The sequence below is a fragment of the Bison bison genome, unplaced genomic scaffold (genome assembly GCF_000754665.1).
Source record: "Bison bison bison isolate TAMUID 2011002044 unplaced genomic scaffold, Bison_UMD1.0 scf7180017864440, whole genome shotgun sequence".
Classification (NCBI taxonomy): Eukaryota; Metazoa; Chordata; class Mammalia; order Artiodactyla; family Bovidae; genus Bison; species Bison bison.
Window position 1 is genome coordinate 3825493 of NW_011495002.1, and position 8606 is coordinate 3834098.

Sequence of the window (8606 nt, forward strand, 5' to 3'; positions counted from 1 at the left end):
TGGACAAGTGTAGGTCAGAAGTTTAGATCTTATTTTAAGTGCAATGACTGGTTATTGAAGAGTTGTTATCGGAAGAATGTTATGACCTAATTTAACTTTTCTGTGGCAAATAAATGATAGGAAACAAGAGAGGAAGTAGGGAGATCAATTAAGAGGCAATTATAGTAGACTAGGAGAAGGAAATGACAACCCACTCTATTATTCTTGCCTAGAGAATCCTGTGGACAGAGGAGCCTGGTGGGCTGCTGTCCATAGGGTCGCACAGAGTCAGACATGACTGAAGTGACTAAGCATGCATGCATGCATTAAAGAAGGAAATGGTAACCCATGCCAGTATTCTTGCCTGGAGAGTCACAGGGACAGAGGAGCCTCGTGGGCTGCCGTCTACAGGGTCGCACAGAGTTGGACATGACTGAAGTGACTTAGCAGCAGCAGCATGGTAGACTAGGCCAGTGGCTCCAGTTGTAGAGAACGCTGAGCCTGGAGAGTGAGGGAGGGGGCACTGGAGAAAAGAAAATATTTATGTTTATATATATATATATGTCTATATATGCATATACATCTATTTATGATTTAAATTTCTTCCTTTGAACTTTCTGTTTCTATATTATAATATGTTTCTATACTGTAATATGCATATTTACCATTCATAACCATTGTTATTCATAAAGAAATCAACATACAAGGACTTTCCTTGTGATCCAGTGGTTAAGACTTTGATTTCTAATGAAGGGCGTGCAGGTTTGATCCCTGGTCAGGCAGCTAAGATCCCACATGCCTTGTAGCCAAAAAATGAAACCATAAAACAGAAGCAATATTGCAACAAATTCAATTAAGACTTTAAAACTTGTCCACATTAAAAAAAATTAAAAAAAAAAAAAAGAAATCATACCTAATGAGTGTGTGTGCTCAAAAAGATATTTTTTCTATGTCACTATGAGCCAAAGGTTTTGAAAGTCCTCGGTCAAGGGGTCAAATAATAATGATTTGGATTTGGTGGTGATAGTGACTTGGATTTGGTGGTAATAGTGGAGGTAAAAGGCAGTAGATGCATTTGGGATACGGTGGGACGATAAAGTTAAAAGAATTTGTTGATGATTGAGTTGTGCTAGCGGAGAAGGAAATGGCAACCCACTCCAGTATTCTCGCCTGGAGAATCCCAGGGACAGAGGAGCCTGGTGGGCTGCCGTCTGTGGGGTCGCACGGAGTCGGACACGACCGAAGTGACTTAGCAGCAGCAGCAGCAGCAGGGTTGTGCTAGATTCAGCATGGGGCCATGAGAACATGTATGGCTCAAGACACAGCCCAGCCCTCAGGGACTCCTGTAGGATATTCCTGACTCAGGAATGAGGATGCAACAATTTTTGAGTTTTTGTTTCCTTATTACTTTCACCTATGATGTGACTCACATTTCCTTGAGTAAAAATAAATTTCTCTTCATGTCCAAGTGACCTCTTTGCACAACTCTCGGGGCCACCATTAGCAGTATATTCTCTGGGGTTATGTTTTATGAAGTTGTCCTCCAGGACAGAACATTCAGTACTGCACATTGAAAAGATGTTATGTGCGTGTGTATGTGTAATCTTTGAGAATCTTTTCCAGTAATGTGTCTCTAATTCAGGTTTATTCCACCCCTACCCCTCTCCATCTCCTACTGCCAAATGAGAGTCTTTCCTTGAGACTATGGAAATGAATGAATAATTTGAGATTAACCAACTACTTTATGGTTGAGAGTTCAGGTCTCAAGGAAGAGCAGCAACCTTAAGGTGGGACTTGGGGCCATGAGCGGAGGCTCTCATTTGTTCTTAGTGAATCTGGTTATAAAAGAGTGTAGGAACTTCCCTGGTGGTCCAGCGATTTTAAGACTTTGCCTTCCACTGCAGGGGGTGTGGGTTCAATGCCTGGTTGGGGAACTAAGATCCCACATGCCACATGGCCCCCAAACCAAAACACAAAACATAAATAATATTGTAACAAATTCAATAAAGACTTTAAAAACGGTCCACATAAAAAAAAAAGTAACCCTGGGGTTTCCACATGTGATCTGTTTTTGCCCTTGATCAGGCTGGATGTCACTCATAATACACACCTGCTCACTTCATCCCGTCCCCAGCCTCCAAATAACCTACCCACACTAATGGCATTAGTGAGCCAGATGAAACCTTGAACATTGTGTCCCCAGAATGTGTTTGTCCTTCCCTGAGTCACTCTCATCTGTGCATTCAGAGAATCTTTTCCTCAGGCAGCCCTGGGCCTCTCTTCATTCCGTTCAGCCTCCTTTATCACACAAAACTGTTCTCTTCTTCAGGGCACAGGTTACTATGCGCTCTTCAAATTATGTTCTGGACAAACCCGATCCCTCACTGAGATGGAATTCATGTAACAACTTCTACAAAGATAAGACTTTATGTTGTTACAGGGAGATTGCAATAATTGTTGTATGTTAACAGTGGTATGCATGACACCACCTTTATGGCAGAAAGTGAAGAGGAACTAAAAAGCCTCTTGATGAAAGTGAAAGAGGAGAGTGAAAAAGTTGGCTTAAAGCTCAACATTCAGAAAACGAAGATCATGGCATCTGGTCCCATCACTTCATGGGAAATAGATGGGGAAACAGTGGAAACAGAGTCAGACTTTATTTTTTTGGGCTCCAAAATCACTGCAGATGGTGACTGCAGCCATGAAATTAAAAGACGCTTACTCCTTGGAAGGAAAGTTATGACCAACCTAGATAGCATATTAAAAAGCAGAGATATTACTTTGCCAACAAAGGTCCGTCTAGTCAAGGCTAAGGTTTTCCTAGTGGTCATGTATGGATGTGAGAGTTGGACTGTGAAGAAAGCTGAGCACCGAAGAATTGATGCTTTTGAACTGTGGTGTTGGAGAAGACTATTGAGAGTCCCTTGGACTGCAAGGAGATTCAACTAGTCTGTCCTAAAGGAGACCAGTCCTGGGTGTTCATTGGAAGGACTGATGCTGAGGCTGAAACTCCAGTACTTTGGCCACCTCATGTGAAGAGTTGACTCATTGGAAAAGACTCTGATGCTGGGAGGGGTTGGGGGCAGGAGGAGAAGGGGATGACAGAGGATGTGATGGCTGGATAGCATCACCAACTCGATGCACATGAGTTTGGGTGAACTCCGGGAGTTGGTGATGGACAGGGAGGCCTGGCGTGCTGCGATTCATGGGGTTGCAAATAGTCGGACACAACTGATCAACTGAACTGAACTGAACTGAACTGAACAATGGTATTGTTGCTATGTTGAAATGAACTCCAAATGACTGGCTGACGGATGAACTCTCAGAATAGAATTTATATTTACATTAGAGCTCCCCTTATCTATTAAATTTGCAAACAGAACCTTCACTTTGTTCTGAAAGCACAGTGTACTCTATTTATCCTGAGGTGAAGAACACACAAGTGTTTTTTCTTAAGAAACAGGAAAAATGTCTTTTATGATGTTACAATGTTTTAGTTTTTCATGGAAACCAAAGCACTAGGCAAGCAGTTGAACCAGATTTTGTTGTGGTTGCTATTTCAGTAAGGAGGCTTACCTTATAGTGGATTAAAGCCATTTTTTAAGAAGGACAGAAAGTCATTATTTTCTAATGAAAAACAGGAGAAAAACTACCTGCCATTTTGTTCCTATTGGTGTTTTGGGGGAGAAACTAAAGGCTTAGACTCTGTGTTTTGTCTTGAATGCTTGAAAAACAGTAGAAACAAGACTCCTGCACTCTCACAACTGCAAATCACCCTAGGATAATTGAACATATATGCAGGACATAGCTCAAGACACTTGGTGAATTGATAGAAGCCAAGTGGAGAATTCATCATTTCACTTGACAAATTCCGTTAGTAGCCCTGCTGTAAGAACAGCAGTATGTCAGTATTGGAGTTTGAGTAAAAGATGAAAATATAAGTTGAAAATGTGAAACATTCAAGCAGTTGTCAACTGCCTCCTGCATTGTGAGCATCCTCATAATGTCTGGAGAATTCACCGCCTATATTAGTTTTCTGTTGCTGTTATTTAAAAATTACCACAAACAGTGATTTCACAAGAGTCAGACATGACTTAGTGACTAAACCACAGTGATTTAAAAAACACAAATTGGTTGTCTTACAGTTTTGGAGATTGGCAGGCCAACATCAGTGTCTCTGGGTTAAAACTAAGGCACCACAGGCCAGCGTTCCTTCTAGAGTCTTTAGAATCTGTTTCCTTGCCTTTTCCAGCTTTTAGAGCCTACCTGTATTCCTTCAGTTGATGCTCCATCCTCTGTTATCAAAGCCAGCACAGGATCGCCAGCTACCTCTGTGTTCACTGCTTCTATCTGTTCACTGTTCCTCTGAATCTCCTGTCTTCATCCCATAAAGATGCTTGGGATTAGACAGTGCTTGTTGCTCAGTCGTGTCTGACTCTGTGACTCCATGGACTGGAGCCCATCAGGCTCCTCTGTCCATGGGATTCCCCAGGCAAGAATAGTGGAGGGGGTTGCCATTCCCTTCTCCAGGGGATCTTCCTGACCCAGGGGTCTAACCTCTGTCTCCTGTACTGCAGGCAGATTCTTTACTGTCTAAGCCACTAGGGAAGAACTAAGGCCCACCCAAATAATCCAGGATGATTTTCTCATCATGAGATCCTTAATCACATCTTCAAGTCTCTTTTACCATGGAAGGTAACACATTCTTGGGTTCTGGGGATTAGAAGATGGATGTTTTTGGGACCATCATTCTGTGGGCCGTGTCACCTTTAAGTCACAATCTGGGCCTTTATGTAGGAGCTTTCTCTTTCTGATTTCTTTGTCAGTTCACACGCGTGCTAAGTTGCTTCAATTGTGTCCAACTTTTTTCGATCCCATGGGCCGTAGCCTGCCAGGCTCCTCTGTCCAAGAGATTCTCCAGGCAAGAATACTGGAGTGGGTTGTCATTTCCTTCTCCAGGGGATCTTCTTGACCCAGGGATCAAACCCACACATCCTGCATTGGCAGGTGGGTTCTTTACCAACAGAGCCAACTGAAAAACCCTGGTACCAAACTGAGGAGAGACATGGGACGATCCCCTGGACGAGGGAATGGCTCCCCACTCCAGTATTCTTGACTGGGAAATCCCATGAGCAGAGGAGCCTGGTGGGCTAAAGGCCCTGGGGTCGCATGACTCGGACATGACTGAATCACCTTCACAGAGAGGCACTCATGTGACCAAGGAGGTACAAATGAGATGCACTTGTGCTGAAGTTGGATTTACAGTGAATCCCCCACAGAAACAGGGGTCTTGCATGTGGTTTTCATCCTGACTTGGTTGGGAAACTGACAATTGGAAGAGCGTAGATGGAAAGTATGGCTGGTCTCTGGGGAGTGACTTGCTATGCTGGGTCCTTGTTTTGGGATAATGTCAGTAGCCTCTAGGTCATAGATGGTATAACTTGGGTTTTGTGCCTGGTCACTTAACTAACCTATAAACCTTTTCTTTGACTAATGTGAAGATTCTGAGAGCTATGTATTTTCCTGGACTAAATTCCTTTTCTGCTTAAATAGCCAATTTGCCGTTGTTAGAAGTTAACAACCCTGAATAATGTAATTTATCACAATAAGGACCATCTAATGTGGTCCCAGTTAGAGCCACAGGCATGCATCAGTGTTTAAAAAGCAGCATGGTAGTGCCCTAATCAAGGAAATAAAGCATAAACACCTCATCTAAAACCCCCATCCTAATATTCTCTTGAATCTAAAAATAAAATCTTTACTTCTCAGTTCCTCAGCTGGATACTTCCCCTGTTCCAGATTAGTAGCTTATTCATGGCTTTATTAGTAATATGAAGATATTGACTTTTTCTCTGCTCACTGAATAACAAATCAATTCTTTCTAATATAAGTTTCTTTCTCTCTCCTAAAACTGAAGTAGAATTGTTTGTATTTCTAAATTTCTAGACCTACCCTCTGGTTGTTTCTTTTAAAAACATTTTATTAAATGTCTTTATAGAGCAACATCCAGACTCCAAATCTAGTGGCCAAGAAGACCCTATTATGCTGTGAGTACTGGCTGGGGCATGGCAGGTGGCTCTGGCTCCCCACCCTTCTCTTCAGAGGGGGGGTGGTGGGCAGTATTTCCTCTTTGGGTTCCAGATTGTTCACGTGACCAGGCAGAGGCTTCTTGCATGCGTGCATGCTGAGTTGCTTCAGTCCTGTCCGACTGTTTGTGACCCTATGGACTGTAGCCCACCAGTCTCCTCTGTCCATGGGATTCTCCAGGCAAGAATACTGGAGTGGTTGCCATGCCCTCCTCCAGGGTATCTTCTCAATCCAAGGATTGAACCTATGTCTCTTAAGTCTCCTGCATTGGCAGGCTGGTTCTTTACCACTAGCGCCACCTGGGAAGCCCTAGGGGCTTCTAAGGGCCAGTCATATCAGTTGAGTCCTAAGGCAGCATGATCTTCACCTTAATGTCCAGCACAATCTGTCTGAGCAGCACACGGCACATGGTGGTGTCAACATCATAGTTAACATAGATGGTCCTCACTGTGGACCATCAGGCCATCCACAAACTTCATGGATTTAGCTCTCTGTCCTTGGAGTTTCCCAGACACCACGACTTCACAGTCCTTGACTACTCTCTGTGATGAACCACAGCATGCAAGAGCAGGCCCTAGCACTGTAAGGCCTCCTGGGAGTTTGTAACGCAGACACTATGCCTGGGCAAGGATAGCCAGACCTCTTGTGGCCACCTTTCCAGCATAAAGTTCTACACTGCCCTCAGAGAAGCCAAATCTCTTCTGAACCATGGAGAACATTCTGTATCCTGGTGGCCAAGACAATGATTTCTGTCCTGGTTGATGTAACTTGGACTTCAACCCCAGAGTACCCATCTTCAGCCAGCTCTCACATGAGAAACTCTTCAGTTCAGCTTTGAAGATGCCATCAGTGACAAACTTCCTCTTCTTGGAAATCTGCACCACCATCTTGCCTTCATACTCTGCTGAAAGGAAAGTACCCTCTGGTTCTTAATTTAGCTGATTTTTCTTTGGAGGCTCAAAGCTGGCAGTTTTGACAGTTTACTCCCAAATTCTTGGAGGTACCTGGCTTGTGTAGTTCCATTTTCTTTTTAGATGTTTTTCTTTGTTAACAGCTTTCTCCTCTTATTTATTCACATCTATAGAATACAATGAATGAAAGTCACTTGGTCGTGTCCGACTCTTTGTGACACCATGGACTGTACAGGCCGTGGAATTCTCCAGGCCAGAATACTGGAGTGGGTAGCTTTTCCCTTCTCCAGGGGATCTTCACAATCCAGGGATTGAACCCAGTCTCCTGCATTGCAGATTAATTCTTTACCAGCTGAGCCACCAGGGAAGCCCCTATAGAATCAGTCCAGTTCAGTTCAGTTCAGTTGCTCATTTGTGTCCGACTCTTTGCGACCCCATGAATAGCAGCATGCCAGGTCTCCCTGTCCATCACCAACTTGTGGAGTTCACTCAAACTCACGTCCATCGAGTCGGTGATGCCATCCAGCCATTTCATTCTCTGTCGTCCCCTTCTCCTCCTGCCCCCAATCCCTCCCAGCATCAGAGTCTTTTCCAATAAGTCAACACTTCACATGAGGTGGCCATAGTACTGGAGTTTCAGCTTTAGCATCATTCCTTCCAAAGAACACCTAGGGCTGATCTCCTTTAGAATGGACTCTTTGGATCTCCTTGAAGTCCAAGGGACTCTCAAGAGTCTTCTCCAACACCACAGTTCAAAAGAATCAATTCTTCAGCGCTCAGCTTTCTTCACAGTCCAACTCTCACATCCATACATGACCACAGGAAAAACCATAGCCTTGACTACATGGACCTTTGTTGGTAAAGTAATGTCTCTGCTTTTGAATATGCTATCTAGGTTGGTCATAACTTTCCTCCCAAGGAGTAAGCGTCTTTTAATTTCATGGCTGCAGTCACCATCTGCAGTGATTTTGGAGCCCCCCAAAATAAAGTCTGACACTGTTTCCACATCTATTTCCCATGAAGTGATGGGACCGGATGCCATGATCTTTGTTTTCTGAATGTTGAGCTTTAAGCCAACTTTTTAACTCTCTTCTTTCACCTTCATCAAGACGCTTTTTAGTTCCTCTTCACTTTCTGCCATAAGTGTGATGTCATCTGCATATCTGAGGTTATTGATATTTCTCCTGGCAATCTTGATTCCAGCTTGTGTTTCTTCCAGTCCAGCGTTTCTCATGATGTACTCTGCATATAAGTTAAATAAGCAGGGTGACAATATACAGCCTTGACGTACTCCTTTTCCTATTTGGAACCAGTCTGTTGTTCCATGTCCAGTTCTAACTGTTGCTTCCTGACCTGAATAGAGTTGACTATATGATAGAATTAACCATGCATTCAGAAAATAATTTCTTGGATCATGATAAGAGACTGAAGGTTTCTGGTTCAAGAAGGCAAAGTAGGAGGAGCATGACCTTGCCTCCTTCCATGAATGCACCAAATCAACTGCTATGCTTGGAACAATTTCCTCTTGGGGTGGAGTGGCGGGGGGAAGGTAGTAAGATATTGAGTATTGGTATCACTTCACAAGTCTGTATCTAGTAGACAATAATGGATAAAAAAAATAAGCAAATA

At 43.4% G+C, this 8606-nt stretch overlaps 1 pseudogene; it reads right to left on the reverse strand.

Moving 5' to 3' along the window:
* Positions 1-6019: 6019 nt before the first annotated feature.
* LOC105002270 lies at positions 6020-6953 on the reverse strand (annotated as a pseudogene).
* Between the last annotated feature and the right edge of the window lie 1653 nt (positions 6954-8606).